Below are 24,724 nucleotides of genomic sequence, written 5' to 3'. Positions count from 1 at the left end.
TTTGTTCTAAAATCTTTATTGCAGTTCATATTTCTATATTTTTAATTCTGCATTCCTTAGCCATTTTCTTGGATCTGCAATATCAGAGACATAAATAAAAAGAAGTAATTCCAAACATAAAGGAAGAGCTTTTTAAAGTGTGTTTTACGTTTATGTAAATGTGGACAATTTCCTGCTATTACAATGTTAAGGAATTAACACTTCTTTTAATTTATTTTTTATTTTAATGTATCAAAACAACAAATACAACAACAAAACAACCCTGCAGCTTAATTCTCACGATAAATCTTGTATTTCTAATAGAGATTTTAAAATACCATTATCAATTACAAGGTTTCCAAGTGAGAAATGCTAACTTACATTCCAATGCTGATGTCCCTTTATTTTAAAAATATTTTATAAGTTAAGAATATTTTTACTTTTGTGATTATAAGAATCTGGAAAGGCAATTAATACTACTAAAACAACACAGTTTTAGCTGTAGTTTAACAAAGCAGCAATAGGACAAAGCCAGTAGCTACATCCTGAGTGAGCTTTTCTATACAAATCATTAATTCAAACCTTCAGGGTAAAAAAACCTCATTTATTCACTGAGAAGTTAATCTAGTTTGCATTCTAACTCAGAAATAGCATTTCCTGCATTTTTATGTGTGTACGCGAATCATTAATGAAAAAAAAAAACTTACCCAGGACTTCATAGCTATTATGTAAGTAAACATTATACTTTGATGTAAAAGCATACAATGTTCACAGATTCATTTGAATTGCATATCCACATTACCACAGAGAAGATAAAAGAAACTTCTCCCATATTGCCATATTTACTACTATTTTCTTTGGCTTGTTAAAACTAATTTATCCTTTAAATCAAGATCTCAAACTACACACATGGTAAGAACAGCAATTTTTTTTCTGTTTAAAATAAGTTCAGTGCACTTCTTCATTGTCACACCAACGGCTATTTTTCCATTCAGTGTAAACTTTCAAATTCTCTGTTTTTCCCTTATATGAATATCATGGTAAGTACAACTACTATCATCCCACAAAATTAACATTAAATAATGAATTAAAGAAAGAAAGATTCTTCAAGGTAACAGAAAAATTGCAGCATTGCAAGAGGAAAACATGAAATCCCCAAATCACTCCAAAAAAAGCCTTTCTGAAATTCTGCTCATAGTACTACATAAGAACATTACAACTACACCGCAAGACTTGCAGTCCATACTGACACAGGTAACAGCAGATTAAGTACTGCATTATTTTTTTCACACTCAAAAATGGGTAAATTTAACCAAGTGAAAATAAAGCAGCTTGTTATTTGTTTCTGACAACACATCCATGCACAGAAACAAGGCAGTACGATTTCACCTCACAACAGAATTCTCATTCTCAGGAAAACAGTTTTATAACTAAGCATTCATTATAAAACTATCAAATTACTAGCACAAACTACCTTTTTTTTTTTTTCTCTCCATAATCCATATCTAATGGATAAAACTGGTTTCTCTTTAGTAAAATGGTTACATTCCACAGTAATTTCTCCAAGCACAATTAGTAAAAAATCAATTCAGCAAATTCTGCCAGTTATAGTTTTTGCATAGTTGTGATATTTCATGTGCATTTTTCACACAAGTAAAACACATGAACATTTCAGAAGGATAAGCCTCAAGAAACTATCAATGGGAGAACAAGTCCTTTAGAAAGTGAAAATAAACAAGTCTAATATTCTGAATTAGCTTTGATGACATCAAATACTTGGCTGTGCTTTATGGCTTTTATAAACTCTCTTACCCTGTGACCAATTTTTCAGTCAATCTAGTCATAGAATAACAAGGAATCAAGGCAGCTTGTTAGTCATACCCCTGGTCTTTGCACATCTTCAAATTTTAATTCTACAAAGGAAAACACAAAGAACTGCTCATTCACCTCTTGTGTAACACCCACGAGTGATACAACTGCCTTAGCATAATACTATTCTGGATTTCAACATGTGAAGAATGCAAAATTGCTATAAATCAACATTAAAGGCTAAAATGATTTTCTCAGCCATGCTAATTTGAGAGATGCCGTTGTCCACAGATTTTTAATCTTACATTGCATTGCCTTACTGCTTATACACCAGAGAAACCGTGATATAACTAAGACCAGAAAGGACTCTTTAATCTTCAATATAAAATTAAATTTTGCTGGTTTTTCAATTTATCCAGAGACTTCGCACCACTTAAAACAGTGCTTTGTTCTATTCATTTTAATCAAATGTTATTTTAATTGGGTCTGTAAGGACTTGTAGAAACTACTGCACTAACAGGAGAAATCTTAGTTTTGATCTCCCGTTCTTAAAACTCTCAAATCAGCCATTTCTTTTCCCCTCACCTTTAACTTCCCTTGAGGCATGATTCCCAAGGTTTCCACACTTTCAATTCCCATTTCAGATTATCTCAGAAGAATAATGTATCTGAAAGCAGGACTTGTGGGGGCAACTTCTGTAATTTTTTGTACAATCTATGGGAAAGAATTAAAGGGTTATGTAGTGCTCTGGGAAACCCTTCACAGGGCATGTGGACAGAGCCAGAGGAAGACAACTCTACCGAGCATGATGTTTTATGATGGTTATGAGAGCTGCTGTTGTATGCACCCAATATGAGATCAGATTACAGCAAGAAGCAAGAAATCAAGGCAAGACCTTAAGACCACCAGTTGGGAATGTATGCCTTTTCTCCCTCCCCCTGGTCTAAGCATCTTCCCTTATTGAAGGCAGACAGCTGCTGTCTTTTCTTTCTTCTTGAAAGTTGTAAGCTAACTGGATGCCTCAAAACTGGAGGAAGAAATGCTTTCAATGCTGCTGAGAGAGTAGCCACCTATGAAGGAGGTATATGAGAAAAAAGGCAATTGAGGAAGAACTCAATCAGACCTTAACTATCTATGCCGTATGCAGGCAGAGGCTTTGACTTATGGTTTTTCTTTGCAATAAAATACTAAATCAATAATAAAAATACCCTCTTAGAGAGGGACATTTTGACAGCTGAGACTGGCTGATAACAGCTGGAGACAAAATTGAAGCTCTCCTCTTCCACTTATTCTCTCCTTCTTTAGCAGTACATTGACTCAAACTGTTTCACTGCAAAGATTTAGTAGTTTACTGTTTTCTAGCCTAAAAGATAAATCAGTTCATAATTATATTCCACAATTAAGTTAGCTTCAATTTGTGCAGACAACAGTTAGACTGAATTCATTCATCATCAGAAAAAAATTTGAAGTAGAAAATCAACTTGCATCTGTGAGTGCATAAAAACAATGTTGATAGATAGGCATTAAAAGTCTCAAGGACTGAAGTAGTTTTTAGGGGGGCTGTTCCAGGGTTTTTTTAGACTTAAATTTTTTTTGTGGGATTCTTTTGGTATTTTTTTCATTTGAGTTTCCGAAATGCATGTTTCGCACTACATTTTTGATGGAATAGGATCATGCTTATGAATGGGGTTATGACATGTTGGCTGCCTGTGGAGCATTCATTGGACACAATAACAAAGAAAACACTTGCAAGATTCCTCTCCCAGATGGGAAAAGAATAAAACAAGCAGTGATAGGACATATCAATACAGCATAGGAAGACTTTTCCCATAAATACCAATATCAGAAAAGGAAAGATTTTGTGCCTTCTTCAAGATGTACACCTTCACGTCTTGGGATTTTTAATCAAGAGTGGAACACAAGGACAACTCACCTGTTTGCATCCCTTATTATTTAATGAAAAGTTTTACAGGCTTTGTAATGCATTACAGGGAATGCCATTTATAAGTTTGTAATTGGTTCTGTAATGGGAGCTTGTTGCTGTAAAAAGAGATTGTCTGGAAGCACCCTTTACAAAACTGTAGCAAACGTAAAGACAAAGTAAGACCTTTTCCCACTCTCCTCTAATCTTGGTATTAGGTTCCCAGCACTAGGCTGGGTACAACAAATTACATGTGTTTCAACATATAATGCTTGCTGCAGGGCAGTTGCCATGTAAGATAATAAAATTTCTGCTTAATTAAACCACATTCCTTTCTTCCTCATCAGCTTAAAATCTTGGCTGTTTTTAATACTACAAGATATATTCATATAAGTATATGCTGGGAAAAGTATGATATACCCATTGTTTAATACAAAAAACCAGAATTTCCAGACATAGAGCCAACAGCTGACATGACTGAGACGCTCTGAACTTCAAATGTGTGCTTTCTCACATGTTTAATCACAGAAAGTTTACCTAAGTCACTGCACTGGTTTAGCAGAAATACTGAATGTCATGCGGAAACCTAGAAAGAAGGAAAGAATCAAAGATTCAAAGAGGATAGAAAAGTAGTTTAAATATTGTTTAAAACTGAAGCAATTATAATGCATTTAGTACAGGCGCCTTGATGTAAAAAAACAGCCAACGAAATCTTAGTTGAGAAAAAAATGTGATTAAATCTGAACTTGACTGCTGAGTAAAAAATGAAGTTAGCCATATAATTCTCACAGCTACTATGAAAGCATTAAGAGAACAGAATATAAAAGTGTTTTGTTCTTTTCTGCCAACAATTGAATCCGCAGCCTCCCAGTCATCAAAGTACTTTATTTGAGGGTACATTTAAGTCCTCTATCTTCCACATATCCTACACACCTGCAGGTATAAAAATGGAGATTCACATAGACTAGAAACAACTACTTTTTTTAAAGTCATACTTCTCTGCTTTGCAGGGAAATGTCAGAGCATTACAGAGTTAGCTGAACTCCACAAATTAAAAAGAAACTGGAGAGGAGGAGAAGAGAAATCAGGACTATACATTCAATGGCCATGCTTCCTTTTTTGTGAAAGGGGTTCCTACAACTCTCTCCAATATTGCCTTTCAACTGAGTGGAAAAGTTGGTACTCAAATTACAGTGGATTTTCATACTTGATTTGCTCTGAACTAATTACAAGAAGATACAGAAAAATCTGGAGCTCTTTTTTCTGTGCCTCACTGCAACCTTCTACCCTCTCTCCTTGCATTTGATTTAAGAATTCTACCAATCTCATATGCATCGATACAAGATAAAAGAAACCTAGGTAAGAAAAGATTAGGTTCTGATCTGACAGAAATCACCCACAAAAGATAACTTCTTTTGGATGACAAACTGAAATTAAATGAATTGAAATATCACTTTATAACCATATTCTCAGTAAAATGAATCTGAGCTCAGCCAATGCCTTACTGAAGTATTCCCATCACTCAAAGTTGACTACATTCCCAGCTGAAGCACTGGTGAAGAACAGTCTGCAAAGCCAAGGAAAATGAGTAGAGTCAAGGAAAAGACTAAAAGCACTGTCAATACAGAATAATACGGGAAATGTTGATTTTGGCACGAGTGTTGTCCAAGAGGCATTTTAGTAGGTTATTCCAATTAAAAATATATTTTTAATGTATCTATATATGAGAGCGTACTGTTAAAAAATAAATCAGAAGCTGCTTTTTTTTTTTTTTTTTTTTCCTCCCTTTCCTCTCTCTCTCTCCTCAAAGCTGTATAAACTTATCAGGCAGCATCCTAACTTAGAAGATCACTTTCTTGGTTTCAGAAAGGGGCACGTTTTAGGTAGTAACACTTTTCAGCCTATGTTAAAGCTTCTTCCTCCCTTTCAGCATGGTTGTCAGCTTCAACTGATTCAGTTCTCATCAGTGTGAGCAAGCACACATACAAATTAGTCTTATATTAAATTTGAAGGAACTCTGTTTTTGTGTGTTTCATTTGAATGGAAAAACATTTTGAGTGGAAGGATGCTTATCTCTTTAACTTTATTACAAAGAGCAGTAGAGAAGGATGACAGTATCAAAATGGCAATAAATAATCTTTTTTGTTCTCTAAAGGTAGTCAGCTTCTTAAAAATGAAACAACAGTGGTGTTACTAACATTTATGGAAGATTGTTGACAAATACCTGAAATTTTGCAGGAAGTATTCTACTGAACCAGTTCTAGTTTAAAAGATGCTTTACACAGAAATTCATGATTAAATTCTTCAGATGTGGTTTTATTTAATAAAGAATTTAATGAAAAAGACATCAACCTTTTCCGATGAACAAAGGTGTGCTTTTTTAACATAGATGAATGCACACCTTTGGTAGTGAGAGTAGGTAGATTCTTTCCTTCTGCTGCTTGACTTAGATTAAGTGCTGCAGCAGGCACATATATAACAGGAACTTTCTACTGTTCCCAGAAAGCTTGTCTATCCTTTTTCCAGCCTCTTGTGACTTGTTTTAAAAGAAATTATATAATAAACATTTCTAAACAATACACAAATCTTATTTTTACTGTATTTTGCCAGGCAGAGTACATAATTTCTTTTTTTACTTTGCCAATAGATTAGTTCAGTTTAAATCGTCTGTACACAGTCAGCAAAAAGTCTAGAATAAATTTTGATATGAGAAGGATGGATCCTCTTTCAAAATATTTTTTCCTTTTTAACGCACAGTTGTTTTGGTGGCATTTCAAAAATAAATGAATATACTGACAACTGAGTGGAGGACACATTTAAAAAAATGCTTTCTCTTTCTGTAGCTCAACATATGATAGGTTTTTGCAGAAATGTTTTTCATGAACAACACTTTACAGAAATTCAGCAAAATCAATTATACTCCAAACTTTTAGAAGCCAAAAGCCCATGAACTGTAATTATTTTAGAAACTAAGTGGCCATCAACATTTTTATATCCAGTCTTTGTTTCTTTGTTCTGGTTCTGTACACCGTTATTATCTATTCTTTCTGAAGTATTAAAAGGCTTTAGAAACTGCTGATACCCAGTCGTTTACTCTTTAGTGAAGTCAGAAAGCTTTACAACACTACCAGACCACAGCACATATTAAAAGACACTTAAGCTACTGCAAAACAGGGCCCCCGATGCCAGACAGATGACATTACTGAGCCACCACAGTGCTCACATCTGCTAATTTTTAGAAGATTCACAAGACTTCATGAATCCAAAAACAAAAATCTCCGTGGAATAAATGTGAGATGATGTATTCTTCAGTGCGAAGTATCTAATAACATTTCTGCTATGGAATCCATAAATGCTACAGAGATTGGTAATTTAATAAGAACTTGAAAATGTTGATGCTCCATAGGTACTTTTTCAAACATAGTGGTTTTTTTAGTTTTTTTTTCTTGTTTGTTTTGGTTTTTTTTGTTTTTTGTTTTTGTTTTTGTTTTCACAAAGGACTTACATGGATTGCAAAACAAAAGAAAAAGCATAATCTTTTTGGAGAATACTTATGTTACAAACTTTATATTTCATCTCTTTTAACAGTGAGGGTATGTAATCCTTGGTGTTTAATTAACAGTCTGAAATCCCCTGCTACTGAAAACAAAGTGATACCGAAAGCATTTTTTTTTCCCTCTGATGACAGTGTCAATACAACCCAAACTATTTCATTACCCATCATAAGATTAATGAGATTTTAGGTTAGCTCTGTTCAAAACTGATGTTACTCTTCTTGCCTCTGCTTATTAAGTTTGTTTTCAAAACTTTTGGTTTTCCATCCCTGGGCTTATGAATGCTAACAATGTTCCCCAAGTGCCCAAATCCACGTGACAAAAACAGAGTTATTATCCCCAACTTTTCAGGAACTTATATTGCCTTCTGGTCCACCACTACAGGCTTGTGCCCAGTTTATTTTTATCTCATCACTAACATACTACACGTAAGCTTATGGACAGTGCTAATCCTTTTCCAGCTAAGTTCAATAAAGGAACTGTCAAGACTTAAACAGGTTAAAGATCAAATATGCAATTTGGAAGGAAGTCAGCATCTATTGGCCAGGAGAAAGGTAGACAGGCTGATTGGCATTAAGTTCTACTGAGGGCTCAGCTCTCTGAAAAAGACATCAGCTACATGCTAAGTTAAGAAGTCACCATATTAGAAAGCTACAGTTACACCAACACAGCACAGTGTGCCCCTTTAGTCATTTCCTAGTGTGAATGAACGGAAAAGGATGATGGCACCTGAAAAAGCAATGACATCAGGACTGCTTTTTAGTGATAAGAGCCATGTGTGTTTGTTATGCAAAGTATTATACAGTGTGTCACAGACAGCTTCTCATATTTCCTCGTGGGCACCCTTCTTACATGGAAATATTGTTGAAAAAACACATAAACATCTTTGTGTGGGTCTCTGTGGGTCTTCCTTCTACACTGACTCATACAGATTGAAAGAGTTTTACAAAAATCAACTGAGAAAGTAGATTTTGCAATTAAAAGCTTATTCTATCAATTTTCAAACACTCACTACAACGTGAAGAGAATGTTGTCTTAACACAGATGGTCTATGGCAATGGACAATATCCCAGTCACAGTAAGGTCAACAGGAACTCTGCTGCTGAGATCAGTTTGACAGGATTGTATTCAAACAAATTTCCTGAATTGAATAAGGGGTGGAAACAAGTTACCATCAGAGCTGCAGAGTCAACTACAAAGCGAGTGCCTCCTGGAAACAAAATGGAGGTCAAGCCATACTAATGTGCTTTAAACAGACCATTTTCATGACATCTGTGTGAAGAGCAGGGCGCAGCAGACTGCCTTCTAGCCAAGGTGCCACACACCCATCTGGCAGAGCCCTGGGAAATGGCTGTCACACACAAGGCACATCACTGGGCTGCTGGACTGAACAGACAAGTAAGGCAGCCGTGAATGACAGAGATAAATGCTGACATCTATCAAGGTACAAACGCGCATACACCATATACTGACCTTGCAGGCTAGTTGTGTCCTATGCCTAGGTTCTTTGTAACTTTTGTCTCGCTTGTCAATGCAAAATCCTTTCCTAAGATGCCCCGTAGCCCTGAAGGCAGGGTCTGTGGCACACATAGGAGACCTCCACTGAGGGTGCTGCAATTGTTCTCATGATCTGTGATTCAACATCTGCAATATTTGATGAGTTATACTCTTTGAGGGAAGAAAACGTTTTTTCATTTTCACTGGAAGCTTACTACTAGCTGAGAGCCAACCAATGCTGGGATCACTCAATGATAAATATAACAATATGCAAGTTGAGAATTTCAAACACCATACATGCAAGCCACAGCCCCTATTTGAAGAACTAACATCAAAATGAGACACAAAAGAGAAGGGCTTCCCAACTCATAAGGTCATACGCATTTCCTACTTGGACTGGATATTTATGTTCCCTATTACACTGAACACAAAATAGGCAGATGTTTGTGCACAGTGTTCACAACAGCCTCAGTGAAGAAATACCTATCAAAAAGCATGGTTGAGAGCAGAAGAAGGAAGTGGCAATACTGTGTTCAGAAGTGTGGTAATGCAATGAAGAAATAGGTAGAAACTCGTATTCCAGGATTTTCTGTTTCTTTGATTTGTCCAAGTTTATGCTAACAAAGTGCCATAATCACAAGACTCCGACAAATTTGTTTTTCCTGAAGCTGAACCATTATGCAATTAAGGAAATGTAAGTATCTGCATCTATAAATTACATTCAGCAAAGAATAATAGCATGGTATCTACAAAAATCTAGCTCTCTCTTTGTGTTTGGCTGCCCTCCAGAAGAAGACCAATACTCTGATGGAATACTTGATGCTTCGTGGAAGCTGCTTCCAATGATCAGGCTGTTGAGCCCTACTCAGCAAACAGCAGATTCTGCTACAGAGTGTTTGTGAAAAATAATTAAATTAACCATTCTTCTTGGAACTTTCAAGTAAAACAAATAGTTTTATCAACAGGTATATATTTGTTCAGTTTGATATGGCACAATAAAGGAAGCTTTCTTGTGGCTATTCTCCTTTTACATATTACAGGAAAGCTTTCACATCAAGACAATTACTTAAAATCTTCTCCCACTGCATCAGTCTTTCCAGCCTCTCAGAAGATAAGGCTTTAAATTAATAAATAGATCTCATTTCAGTTTCAAGATACATTATCTAAATGTTACAGTAATGCTGGGAAAAGGAAAGGATGGAGATGGCTGTTTCAGCCAGCATAATACATTTGATTGTGGTAAACCTTTATACATCCTACAGAAACAGTAACTCTAAGATATATTTTCCAGAATACATAGGCTAAATCTAAGATATATTTTCCAGAATACATAGGCTAAACCTTTCCCATTTTTATTTCCACATACCTGTGCTCTAGCAGCTTCACACAGGTTATTGGCATGATTATTGCAACAGCAGTATAAAGAATCAAGCTCTTAATATACTTTTCATAACTCACTTTTGGAAAAACAGTGAACAGTGAACAAGTCCATTAAAGGACTACTAGTTGTTTTCAAAAGAACAGGTGCAGATCTGTTTCCTTCTAGTTTAAGCATGAATTATTTACTGTTTTTTTGTAACTGTACCAAAAAATGAGTCAAACAAAATGCCCCAGCAGCTTTCCAAATCTGTGTTAATTTTCAACTAATTGAACAAAGCAAACTTTTGCAATGAGCAAATCAATTTTAAAAAAGCTTCAGATTAAAAACCTTAGTGTGCAAAGAATTAATAGTAGCATAATATATGGAACTCTCAATATCACAACTATATTTCACCGTCGCAATTGTTTTGGGGAAGCTGTAAAGAAATACACTTCAATTATTAACTTAGAAAAATAATTCTTCTATGGTTCTCATAGAATTCCACCTCCACTTTTAACATCTTCCAGCATTTCTTTCCAAGATTTTTTATATAGTAATATGTAGAACTCATGAACATTTCACTAACCAAAGCTTTGTTGTAGTGCATCTAGAACTCTTGATTGGTTGAGGAACATTTGGAAAACATCTCATTGTTTTAGTGTTTTCCAGTTACCAAAGAATAAAAGGAATAGAAAGAAGTCCCAAGGACACCAAAATGCTACCTTTAATCTTTCCATAGAAAATACTATGCAACTAATGCTACTCTTTAACTCTGAGAACTAATTTGAAGAACAGTGGCCATTTTACTCCATGTTACCATCCACTGTATGGCTCAATCCCAGTTTTACAGCTGCTTGATAGATAATAACAAGCAGAAGAATTCAGTCTTTCTGCAGTCTTCTCTTCTAGATGTGAAGAAGCTTCAACTCTATGGCCTGAAAGCTGCCGTTTCATTAAGTGGACTGGAGAAACTTGCCTGAACAATCTCAGACTAGGAGGAAAATAGAACAGTTGGTGGTAGGTTATGTAAAAATACCTACAGGGCTTACATGATCCTTGTAAAATTTCTCTCTTTTTTTCTCCAGCTGGAAAACATCCATTCTTTCCAGACAAGCATCCATTTTTCCTTTGAAGTACTACCTGTGAATTTAATTGCCCAGAAAACCGTCAACAAAGCTTTCAAGCTATAGACCAGCCCTGAGAGATTCCATGGGAAAGGAGCAAAGAGCCTGTAAGACTTGTTCACCTTTTACAGCAAAGCTGCTCTACAGGCCTCTGTCCATAAAATTAATTTTGGACTGGACTATGGTCATTAAGGAAAATACAGATGCATGCAAGCAGCTAGCAGTTCTCACTGAATCCAGTCTGAAGTTACATCAGAGAAACACTTGAGAATCAGGATTCAGTTTACTCAGATAATTAATGGATCAAGCTACATAAGCACAGCAACTCAAAATATTTCATATTTGAAAACATACTTACACAATTTAAACATCTACATTATTCAGCCTTTACTACACAGTTCTTTTATTTTTGGCAGGTTCTTTAACTGCTTACCATATGTTTCAAGTTGCCAAGATTCAAATGAAGACAACATTAAAAATATAGTGGAGTAGGACCTGACATGGTATGAATAATCTATTCAAATTTTCAAGTTTGGAAACAATTCTACAACAAAAGCACTTACACTAGAATATAGACTTAATCATGCTTGACACATTCCCTTATGAATATTTTAGTGAATACTCTTAAAACTGCAATTCAGAAAAAACAGGATTTATGAACACCAGAGATGTTTACAGAGATGTTATCACGGTGTTTGAAAATACTGTTATGAAGGGCTAACCTTAACTGTTATTTCACTTTTACTCATAGGTAAGCTTTTTGGAGGCAAACTCATACTTTAAAACAAACAAAACATATTGCTTCAAATATTTTATTTCAGACTCTTCATACAACTTATTATTTCACTGCTTTTCTTACTTCAGTGAGAAGCTTCTCCCACTCCGTACTTTGTAACCTTGGTAGCTACTTAAGCATGTCCTAGCAACACAGCAGCTAGAAAAGCACAGAAAAAAACCAGAGCAGCACATGAGCAGCAGACAGTAAAAGATCTACAAATATGGTGAATAATTTAAGAGAAACAATGAAATTGTCTCCAAATTCTTCATCATTTTTGAAAATAATGAAAAATATATTTCTGATATTTCTCTGCTCTGCACTGGTGAAACCTGACTTGGAGTAGGGCATCCAGATGTAGAGTCTTTAGTACAGGAGAGATGTGGATCTATTGGAGTGCATCCAGAGGGCAGCCACAAAAATTGGTTTACGGGGTGAAACAGCTCTCCCACAGGGAGAGGCTGAGATAGCTGGGGCTGTTCAGCCTGAAGAAGATAAGGTTCTGGGGACACCTGAGGATATCCTTTCAGTATATAAAGAAGTTCTATTAGAAAGAAGAGGACAGATTCTTTAGCATGGTCTGTTTTGACAGGACAAGGGATATGGTTTCAAGCTGCAAGAAGGAAAAATGGGGTTATATTGGATATAACTAAGAAGTTCTTTACAATAAGGGTGGTGAGGCACTGGAACAGGTCACCCAGAGACGTTGTAGAGTCTCCTTCTATGGATAAATACAAGATCGGTGTGAATGTCTACCTGTGTGACCTACTATAGGGAACACGCTTTAGCAGGGGAGTTTGACTCAATGATCTCTTGTGTTCCCTTCCAACCCCAAAACAGTTCTATGGTTCTGTTTTGGACATCCCACCCCTGGAGACATTCAGATCAGGCTGGGGGCTCTGAGTAACCTGATCTAACTGTAGAAGTTCTTGTTTATTGTAGGGGAGTTGGACTAGATGACTTTTAAGGGTCTCTTCCAACTCAAACAATTCTATGAGGTAAAACAAATTAGATTTACTTAAATATTTATACATTCATATAACCAAGTCTAAACAGGAGCCAAAGATGGCTCAGAAACTGACTCACTTCAGGACTAGGAGAGGCTGGTATCCACTAATAATTATCACATGCATACAGCAGTCACTGATCCAAAGCATGTTTCACAAGCCGACAAAGGCAAGAAGCCCATGCTATGACTATGAAGGATGCAGCGAAGGAAAAGAGGAGAGACACAGTATGAACATGAAGGTCAGGCAATTCCACTGATCCATCGCTGACTGTGTTCCCAACGTTCCACTGGCACACAGATACTTTAAACTATTTAATATTCACAGAAATTTTGTGATTCCAAGATCTCTCTCTCATGCATACACACAGACACACGCTCACAGAACACATGCACATGCAGTGAAATGTGTTGTTCACAGCAAAGAGACTCTATAAGCCCTTGGCAACTATCCCTTCCTTGCAGGCATAAAGTTTATTAAGGAGAATCTCTGTTAGAGTATGCTTGCATAGAAACCAAAACTATATACATACATTGAGCACATTACCACTTCTTGCGCATATAAGATCTACGGGTCTACACACCACTCCACAAATCATATCTAATGTAGCATGATTCAGAAACGGAAGACCCACTCATATGAGACACAAAACAAGATTCTCAAAGCATAAGTTTTAATACATTCAAAGAAGCATAAATTTTGATTTTTTAAATTTTAATGAATAAAAAAATCTAGTACATATATACTAGAAAAATGTAATGGCGATGGGTTGTTACTGTATTTTGTAATTTAAAAATTAATCCATCACTGACAAGCACCTCTGATTGGTTTTCTTTGCCATCTGCCCTCAGGTTCTTGCATTACTGTATGCAACACAATGGGGTAGCAAGAGATAAAAAGCTCCACAGATGTCCTGAGCCAGGGTATAAATGAGAGAAAGAAAACTATTCACTGAAAATACTGCACACGTTTGAGAGATTGTACATGAAAGGAATCCTTAGCAGCAAAGAATGAACTGGAAATCTGGAAACAAAACGTCATCTTTCTCTCATAATGAGAGACCAAGGAAAGGCTCCTAGTTACTGGTCACAGCACAAACGAATATGAAATAATGTCTAAACAGCTCACATAACTGATGTACAGTGTCTTGCTGCAAACATAACTCTCCAATCTCCCAATCCATAGATTATGCTGATGTTGCTAGGATTATAGTTTTCATTTTGTTTTTTAAATCCTACTTTAGAAAGCAGCTACGAGAATGCTATTGAAGCTGAATTAATGGAAGTTTGGTTTGAGTTGCTTGCAGACACACATGTGATTAGTCATCTGGAGGGAAAAAGGCAGTAGGGGAGCAGGCAGACGCACCAAGACTGTTTCTTCGGATGACAAGAAGGAGCAAGATACACTAAAACTGCTTTTTCTCTGAGCCTCCTCGGGCACATGATCGTAAACAGCCCAGATTGAAGAACTGCGGAAGAAAACAGCCCTGTCTACAACTGACCTGAGATCATGCACAAGACTCCTCCTCTGAGGACAGAAATTAGGCAGGTAATCAATTCTAGGAGATGTACGTACATCATGTTGGCAGAAGTTCAGGGCATGAGCTTCCATAGCAATATTTGGTTACTCAACGTTTCTGTATGTTTTAGAAGGTTTATTCCACCAAGAATGATCTGAAGCTCAGGAAATGTAACACACTGGATCACAATATAACACAATGGATCCTAGCAATGGACCAATATATTTTTGAGGAGACAGCACAAGAAAACATTGTCCAGGATTTGAAGACTAGCAAAGCCACGATTAAAGTTCATTCAAAGGAGCAATTACTATTACTTTCAGCAGTCAGTGGTCTTCTATCCATTCTGTGCCTTAAAGGAGATTTGGGGGAAGGAATCAAAAGATGGGGGAAGTTATTTATAGCCCTGTACTTGTCTTTATTCCTCCTAAGTTAAGCACAGATCAAGATTTGCTATCCCATTGCAACCCTACCTTCTTAGAAATAAATTCATACATTCCAGGTAAGAGGCACCTGGAATCATCTACTACCAATTCTGAACACTGATAACACAAACGTTTTGTTTTAGAGATAAACAAAATAAAATAATGCAAAAATGATTCTGGAGCTTTAAAGCTGTTAGATTATGATTTCCTTGAAATAATTAGTGCAAAATTAATACCAACAGTGTTATACTGTACTAGACACTTTAATATTCATAGTTATTTAGACATAATGCACTCCTGTCACAAAAGCCTAGAAAAATATTCAGATAATTAAGGGCGATCTGTATTCCTCTGCACAAATACATCATCTTTCAACAAAGGCTAAAGCCCTCCAGATATTAAAATGCATAACATTTGCTGCCTTTACTCATTATAATTACATTTTATTAATGCATAAATCTATTCAGATCATCCATTAATATCATCTGCCCATTATGTTTAATAACTCTTCTATAAATTTATAATAAAACAAGAAACTGCATCTTCTTTTACTCTATTATTGCAGATAGTGATTAAAAATAGTGACTTAGAAAACAATTTATCCCTTTCCATATTGAACTGTTGTCCTCTGCTCTTTTTATCCCTCTGTAATCCATTCCATTGGTCTTTTATCAACTGATTTTGTAAGCTCATCTTCTGTGTTGTGGAGCACCACACTATTTTCCTGAAATTTCAATTAATAAAATCCTTTATTTCAGCTTCTTTATTCCATCATACCCTTGTAAATATAAACATGGCCTTATGCAGTAGCAAACTATTCTATAACAAATTCAGCACTGCCAAGCTTTCCACATGACAGACCCAGGTAAAAAAAAAAAAAAAATCAGGTTTTTTTTTTTCTCCTTTTTTTCCCTTTTTTTGTCTTGGTATAACACTGCAGTCTCTTTCAATACTGTATTTCTTTGCCTATGTCTCAGGTTAACATGTTTCTTAAAATATCTATTAAAATTGGACTTTGTACAAATACATGTAACGTTGCCTAGCAATACCTTAGTGTTTTTATAAACTATCAAGTCAGGGCAGTGCTAAAGCCATTGTGCATTCCCAATATCAATCCCTAAAGTCACAGGGAATTGAAACAGAAGACTGAAAGCAGCATTACTTTCTGTCTGGCAAACAAAAAGGAAAAGAATGTGGATGAATGTTTTACAAGACTCTAGGCCTCATGAATAAGAGGTCCTGTCAAGTACAAACTTGGTCAAGGCATGGTAACAAAAAGCTTAAGTCTGGATACTTCTTTTTCACCTTAGGCTGCACCAGCAGGTTATAACAATCCCGCCTTTGTATGTGATCATTTTTTGTTAGGCTTAATGTAACTCAGTGGACTTCTAGGTGTGCCTAGACAGATTATAAATTTATCAGCTAGTTTGCCTTACTTTTATTACTGTATTTCAAGTGTAACTCAAATTTTTACCCTTCTCTCCTAGGAAAAAAATAGCACTCTATCTACTATGAAACCTCTTTGTAGACAAATTCCTCTTTCAGGAATACAGGACAAAGACGTTATTCCAGTCTGTAATCAATTCAGCCATACAATATCTACCAGTAAATTAAAAGAAATGCAGTAACTGAGATATGGGTACCTCTTACACCAACAGCAGAAGTAACATTTTCCTACTAATGCCCCCAGCAAATAAGATGTGCTTTGAAAAGAGACTGCTGTTCCTATGGAGAAAACAAAACAAAACAAAAACACACACCTATATGCATGATCACACATCGCATCCTCAATATCTAAACTGGTAGTCCATCAGATTGTTTTTATAACAGATGCTCCTTTTATGTTCTGTATGAAGGTGTTTTGCTCTTTCAGTGTGAAGCTAATACGTGGTGTTAAACTACCTAATCCTTACTTTCATATTTCTTGCTTCAGCTGACACCTTTTCTACTAGTCTCTTAAAGTTTCACTGTTTGCTCTCACACAAGGTAGTAGTACTAAACTGAACAACCAGCCCTTGCTCAAAACAATTGAGTACATTATATATATTTTTTTTGTATTTATATATTATATATATATATGTATTATGTATATATATATATATATGTAATGTACTCTATTTTGAGCAAGGCTGATTATATATCAAATATAATATATATATTATATATCATATATATACATACGAACAGCACAAAGATCCAACTGCAATACAAGACAGAGTTTCACTCCTGAGTGTCAATCACAGCAAGGGAAGGACAGGGCAAGAACAAGTGCTTATGGATGTCAGAGGGAGCAGTAATGAAAGCACAGTCAGCAGACTTAAGAAAATTATGATATTGCTCCAGCTGGTAATCGTGAGGTATTTGTCTTGAAAACTATGTCTAGTTTCAGATCCCTAAATAACAAAACACTGAGGAACACAGAATGGCTTTGGTTGGAAGGGATCGCAACGATCACCAAGTTCCAACCCCCGCTGCCACAGGCAGGACCACCAGCCTCCAGAAAAAGGAGGAGATCTTTGAAGATCAGATGATGTGTATTTGCCAGATAGAGTTGCTGGTACAAGTGAAAAAAACATGCTGTTAATGTATCTGATGTATCCAAGCACCTAAAGTTAGATGGAAAATATCCAGGTCTTGATAGCTGTTTGCTGTTTAACAGACAATCCTAGTGGCATGTTACTGAGTGCATATGCATCACTGAGATGCACTCAAATACATTTTCAAGACCCTTCACTATATCTCTTGCAGGAAGCTGAGAGCTCTGAGTGCTCTTCAGAGCAAAAACAGAACAAAGACTGGTTTAATATTTCTCATCCTCTCTACACCTTCAACTTCTCATCCTCATTAAGATCATGTTAAAAATGTTTTTAAGGTTTTATTTATAAGTTCTTTGATTGTTTTCATGATTGCCACAAAAATCAACTCAAACTTGCAATAATGTACATAGCTCCATAATCATGAACAGAAGTTCTTATAAAAAGAAACCTATGCATCAACAACCGAGGTTTATGTATTTTCTTCACATGCTGTCCCATTTTAGCATACAGGAAAAAAAAAGAAAAAAAAAACTTTACAAGAGAGCTAAAAAAATAAAAATAAAAAATAAAAAAAATATTGAGGAGCAGTCAATTTATTCTAACAAATTCATATAAGGAAACTTCAGATAGCAAGGTGAGAAAAAAAAAAAAAATCAGGCAAAACCAGTTTATATGAACTTCAATTACCTTAGAAACCATACATATACTCCATTTTGGTCCTTATTTTTTGCATTTGTCAGTGGACCTTTTTATTAATAAGGACAGCAGGTAGGGATATAAACAGTTCCTATATAAATGATGTTGACAGTAATAATGCTGCTACCCACATCACATTAAACATTGCCAAGCATGAAAAACTTCAAGTGTCCTTTTTTGAATCTTTTTAATATACACCACTGAAAAAAATTATGTTAGAATCCCGCAAGCTGGTCAAATCAAAATTGCCAATATTGTTTTAAATAAGTGTTGAACTGGGGAAACACCAACCTCACAGAGTGGCTCTGCCAGCAGGACCTGCCATGACTCAGACTGAGACTGAGCAAACAGACCAGCAAACTGTGTGCTCAGTGGATGACGAGAGAGCAGCAGATGTTGTTTATCCTGGCTTTCATAAGACTTTGACACTACCTCCCATCAGATCCTTATAGGCAAACTGATAAAGGACAGACTAGATAAGAGGACAGGGAGGATGAAAGCTGGGTGCACTGCTGGCCTCAATGGTTGGGATCAGCATGAGGTCCAGCTGGAAGCAAGTCACCACTGGCATAGCCCCAGGGTTGACACTGGGGCCAGTGCTGTTCAACAATTTTATTAATGTCCAAGATAACGAGGCAAAGTGCACCCTTAACAAGTCTGCTGTGGCTACAGAACCAGTGAGAGTAGCTGAAACACCAACTGCTTGTAATGCCACACAGGGTCAGTTGCTTCCTGATGCCCAAGACTCTAACCAATATATCAGCTATGTAAATACAGACTAAGACAATGTATTTGTTTCACCAGTCAAATTGCTGTGTTGCCCACTACAGTATCTACCTGTATCAATATATATTCCTCACTTCAATGGATTTTTTTTGCCACTGCTCTAGTCAGTAGTCAAGCAATAATGTTACCTCATCCATAAGACTCTAGGGGGAAAAAAAATAATAATAATAATCTTTTTACTTTCCTAATGTCTGTTCTGTTGCAATAAAGTATTGAAAATTTCGCTTTACAACTGTTGGAAAAATGAGAGGAACCAAGAAAACATCACAGAGGAAAGCTAGAACATCTCACAAGGAGCATGGACCTGTGCACTGACCCAATTAGACATTCAAACACTTGTCACTCTGGAGCTGGCTGGTTGTCACTCATCCAAGTAGCTCTGGGGGGTCATTGAATGGTGGCATTCCCTGACCCAGGAACTAGAGCTATGGAGGCAATGAGGGCACAGGGATAGGGTGCCAGGATCTTAGGGAGCGAAAGCAGCCAGCAGGAAAGCCAAAAGAACTTTAGAACTTCCTTAACTTGATTACCATCCAAAAAGCCTTTCAGAATCTTCAATGGTTATCTTTTATTCAGAGCAGTCTAGTTTCAAAACCCTACAGTAACAGTCCTCTTTACGCAAAGCAACATTTAACTCCTGAGTGACTAACACATAAACCATTTCACAAGAGATCTCTGAAGCAGAAAATCTTTGTTGGAAAGAAAGGATATACTAATGTTACTTTTAGAAACAAAACCAGCACGCAGTTTCAGCATCTACCCACTTTTCTGTTCTAAACCACGTACTGACACTGTCAGATGCTGTCAGCTTGAATACACAAATGAGGCTTAAAATACTGCAGTCATCCACGCCTACACACTTGAAGATAAAAGGTCTGTTCCAGTGTATACAATACCATATTCAAGACACAAAATCAGATTTTTTTTATTCAATAAATTCAAATACTAAAACACAGATGACTATTCAGCAGCTACTAGTAACTTCAAGTAAGGCTAACTCTGTTCTCGTGCGGAAAGTCTTATGCATTTCAACTACAAGAGCAGGAAGGGGCTGAGATTGAGAAGGGGAGAAAAAAAAAAAAAAAAAAAAAAAAATCAAAGCTTATTTCAGAAACTCCCAAAACTGGCATTTTAATCTTAGGAAAAAACTGCAAGACTGAAGAATTCAGAATATCCCTATCACCAAATATTTATAAATATTTATGACCTATGCTAAAAGGAAAATCTCTTTGGTACAAAAATACTTTAAGTCTCTCAAATTCTGTTTCTCAGACTGATTTGTTTACTAGATGGCTTGTCACGACACCTGTTCTCTCCAGCAGGGAATATCAGAGATGATTAAGCCTACCTTCAATTATGTGAAGCTGTGAAATAATTTAGCTGTTTTTCCAGTTAATATATTTGATTTGAGCAGTTCAGGTAAAAACTGTGCTGTCATTTTAAAGTTTATGTTATTTACAACCTGGTAACCCAAACAAACATGGAAAAGCAGCAAAACGCAGAGTGCACTACTTGACAACTCTGACAGTTCTTAAAAGAAACTTTCAACATAGAAACTCAATGTCAGTAGCTTTTTTCCTCTAAATTTAGAGATTAAAATCTGAAGGAAAAAGTTCTTACCTTACAGAAAAAACTTCTAAGCAAGATGATCTGTGTATTTACTTTCCCTTCTCTCTGTTGTATAGCTGGTCTTTTGTCTTACTGCCTTGCCTGCAAAAAATGATGTAGAATCTGAATTATTACACAGGCCAATAATCACATTTGCTGTTAAAATATAACAAATACACCAGATATGTCCTCATAAAGGTGCAGTGCTAAATCCTGTATGGTTTATGTGAGCTAAGTGAAATGTTATTTTACTAGCAGCTAAACCTATGTTGGTCTGAATGACAAATGGGAGGCATCAGGAACAAAAAAAGACAACAACTAGCTTTCAAAATTATTTTTCTCATTTAGCTCTACAAAATAACATAGCTAGATCCATCAGCTCAAACCAGATCACCCATTGACATATCCAATGTTTTCCGTATCTAGGTTTTCTCAGAATCCAGTGAAAAACACCACTGTTGCACAAAGGCTGACCAAGCCAGTAGGAAAGCCTAACCATGCCCTCGTGAATTTCAGTAATCTAACTTAAGTCATACTGAGTACTCGCTTCAAGATCAAATGCTGCAGTGTTCTTCAGGATACAAATGTTCAAGCGTCTAAGACTCGAAGGTCACAGCAGCACCATCAGCAAGCTTCTACTTCAGGGAAAAGTTTTGGTCACAGCTCTCACCAGTGATCTGGGCTTACAGTTGATTTGTAAGCTGTTCTTTTGATCTCATGCATTCTAGGAGAATATCACAAGGCTTGGGTTGGAAGGGACCTCAAAGATCAACTAGTTCCAACCCCTCTACCATGTACAAAGATGCCACCCACTTGATGAAGGATGAGACAGTAAATCTCCCAAATTAGAAGTTCAACACAAGGAAAGAGAACACAGCAAGATAAAGCTTATTGTGAATTCAGATACAGTCTTCCTCCTTTATTCATGAGAACTTCACAAGCAGCTCCAATCTTTGTTACTTTAATGCCCCGTTTTAGATATATTTGAGTGTTTGTCAAGAAGAAGGTTGCTTATATTTCAGTTGTTAAGTATATATGGAGTAGAACTTTCAAGAGATCAAGGTTCAAAGACTGTACATTTTGAAAATGAGCCTCAAAAAATGTTGAACTGAGATTTTCCATTGTAGCTCTTCAGCTTAATTTGCAGATAAGCAATGTACTGTAAAGCTATGTTTGAAACAAACACAGTCCTGATTTCAGTGAACTGGTGACAAAACAACACACCAGAAGAAACAGACAAGTTTGAGTGCAGTGAAGCTACTCGGTATTTTATACAGCACACATTAAAATATAAACTATATCAGTTAAAAAGTTTATCATTTACTCTCAACAGCAGATCAGCACCATCCTGTACAATGAAATAGGAGAAAAATGCAAGCATTAGTGATCTGGTAATATCATTTTCCTGTCAATGTGATAATGCTGTCTAACAATTTCCTTCTGTGTATTTTCAAATCCAGATTATTTTTAAATCATTCTGTAACCCAGTAAAGTTTTAACTGTTGAGCAGACCTCTCTTGTATCTGTTCCTTCCAGTAGAAAAGAGCTCTCTTCTCATACACTGCTTTCTATTCTACTCTTTCTAATCAACTAGTTGTTCTTACATAATAAAGAACTGGGAAGAATACATTGTCTTTGTAACTTTTGAAGTTTGGCATCTATCCTTTATTTCACTGAGGTGAAAAATCACTTCATCGCCTTTATCTTTACTTAGGCACTCAAATCCCTCCCTACTTTACACCCACATTTCCCACAGGGACCAGCTTGTCACATACTAACAGGACCTCAGTTAGCCGAAGTCAGCATTGAAACTGCATTCAGAACTGTTATGTGCAACTCCTAATTGACCAAAACCCTTGAGTATGACCATAATCATACATATCCTTTCTATACAAAGATGATGGATGCATCTGTCCTGCCACTCACACTTCCTCCCAGCTGCTTTGTCTCACCAGATCACCCACATCTAAGGGAACAGTCCATCCTAGGGGCCACATCCGCAGAGCTGAGCTCACAAGTTTTGGCTTTCCACTACAGACAGTCCCTGCAAGTCAGTGCATCCCCAAACACTCCCAGTGCCCCCACAATGCTATGCTACAAACTCATGGCTTTGGTGGACTGCCATGCAACTCCCTTGAGATGCTGTGAACTACAACACCAATTAGCTTTACATTAGGGCCACAGACACATCACGGTACCCAGATGAAACTCAGATTACATTAGGTGATATATGGCCAGTCTGTTTTATAAGAGACTTGCCAATTATCCTATCAGAATGACAGGAATTTGTCCCTGGTTGGCTGTTACCACCAGTGAAAACAGCTGTAGCCACAAGGATTATGTTTAAAAGTTAAGCATGACAATAGGCTCAGGACTACTTGTGCATATGACTTCACATACAGAAAATGGATAACTAAGTATCTGGCTTCCAAAGAAAGAGGAGCACTTGTACCATAGCAGAGCAGTCACAAGTAAGACAGCATGAATGAAACAAGAAAAAAAAAATTAAAAAAAAAAAAAAAAAAATCAAAGGGTTAAGAGGTTAAGAACATGGTGTAAAAACATTATAAACTGTTTTATCTTATATATATATATATATATATATATATATATATATATATATAAAAAGGAGTATATATTTATATATAAAGGAGTATATATATATATACTCCTTTATATATATTAATATAATTATATATATTATATATATTATTATATATATTATATATTTATATAATTATTTATATATATATATAAATATATATATATATAAAGGAGTCTACAGATTGGGTGAAATAAGTTGAAGAAACTAATTTATCACTTATTGGGTGAAAGAAGAAATATAAAATATACCCTTTAATTCTACAAATCAAATCAAAATCCTTACCATGTACTTATTTAAAAGTTTGTGAAAGAACTAAAATTTATATAGTTTAGATGTTTTTAAAGCAGTAAAACTAATAACCTTGATAGATTTTAGGTAAGTACGATTTAGAATGAGAAAGTATGCATTGCAATTAAAAAAATATACAAAAAAAAGTTCAAATTCTTAAGAAATCAAAACACAAAAATTCCATTTTTATTTTATAATCAGATTGGCCAAATGGTTTTAGATAAAATGTATTCCATATATTCATCAAAAGGTAGAATCATCTTCTTAACATAACCTTAAAAAAATAACAGTAAAATGGCACAATACACAGTTTTTTTTCCCCAAAACTAATACTACCTACACACACGTATATAATTCAGCTTTCTTTTATTTGACAACACTGTAGGAAAATATTTAGCATAACACATTTTGAGGACCTGGAAAAACATTTGCTTTAGAATATAAAAAAATATATAAAATATATTTAATGTATTTAAGCACTGGTTTATGCTATTCTGAACTGCAGAGATCTAGCATTCACCCTCATGTCGTTTCTTCTTTCAGAATTAAGGAGTGATGAGGAGCTCTCTGAAGAGGAGAAAGTACCCTGGTGGTTGATGAGGACAGTGATTCATCTTTCTGTCATATCTACCTTATTTCTGGCAGTGTTCAACCCCAGATGATTCTGACAAAGTAATAATGGAAAAACAAAAAACAAAAACAAAAAAACCCACATCCTGTAAATACACCAAAGATAACTGCTCAGTTTTTCATTCCTAATAGATAAATCTATACTAAATACCTATTCTAAAGCAAGTAGTCCAGCCCAGATTATATTAATATTTTTTCCAGCAACGTGTTCATTTTATACAAACTAGTTCAATATATTACAACAGTCAAAACAGAATTTATGTTTGTTCTCATCTTTAATATGTTGCAAAGTTGCAGCCTTCCTCAATGGAAATAAATTATAGAGTATTCATTTCAATTCTTAGACAGCTAATCAAAATTAAAGGTTTAAATAAGTTACACAGAATAGGTCTGTTCTTGCATCAGAAGTTTAAATTCCATTTCCCCACACTCCTGCTACTCAATAAATCTAGCTAACTGCTACCAAGGTACACAGACCTCAACCACATAACAGATCAAGAAGAATCAGAATAGAAAAGGGAAATCAGCCATTACCTTGTGCATATAGCTATACAGACCTCCTCCTCAATTTTTTTTTTATCTTCTTTCTTTTGTTTTGTTAGTG

The 24,724-nt window shown here is 35.8% G+C and overlaps 1 protein-coding gene across 26 annotated transcripts in view; it reads right to left on the bottom strand.

Moving 5' to 3' along the window:
* NRCAM (neuronal cell adhesion molecule) overlaps positions 1 to 24,724 on the bottom strand; it is a 140,660-nt gene that overhangs the window by 74,405 nt on the left and 41,531 nt on the right. For 25 of the 26 annotated variants that reach the window (XM_048947195.1, XM_048947166.1, XM_048947235.1 and 22 more), the window contains exon 2: positions 20,610 to 20,699. The exons of the other annotated variant lie outside the window; for it this stretch is intronic. The gene's annotated coding sequence lies outside the window, so the exon portion shown is untranslated. The remainder of the gene's footprint in view (positions 1 to 20,609; positions 20,700 to 24,724) is intronic. 26 annotated transcript variants of the gene reach the window in all.

This window comes from Lagopus muta, chromosome 1, assembly GCF_023343835.1.
Source record: "Lagopus muta isolate bLagMut1 chromosome 1, bLagMut1 primary, whole genome shotgun sequence".
NCBI classification, from domain to species: domain Eukaryota; kingdom Metazoa; phylum Chordata; class Aves; order Galliformes; family Phasianidae; genus Lagopus; species Lagopus muta.
The sequence above is the reverse complement of the archived record's forward strand: the minus strand, read 5'-3'. Positions and strand labels throughout refer to the sequence as shown.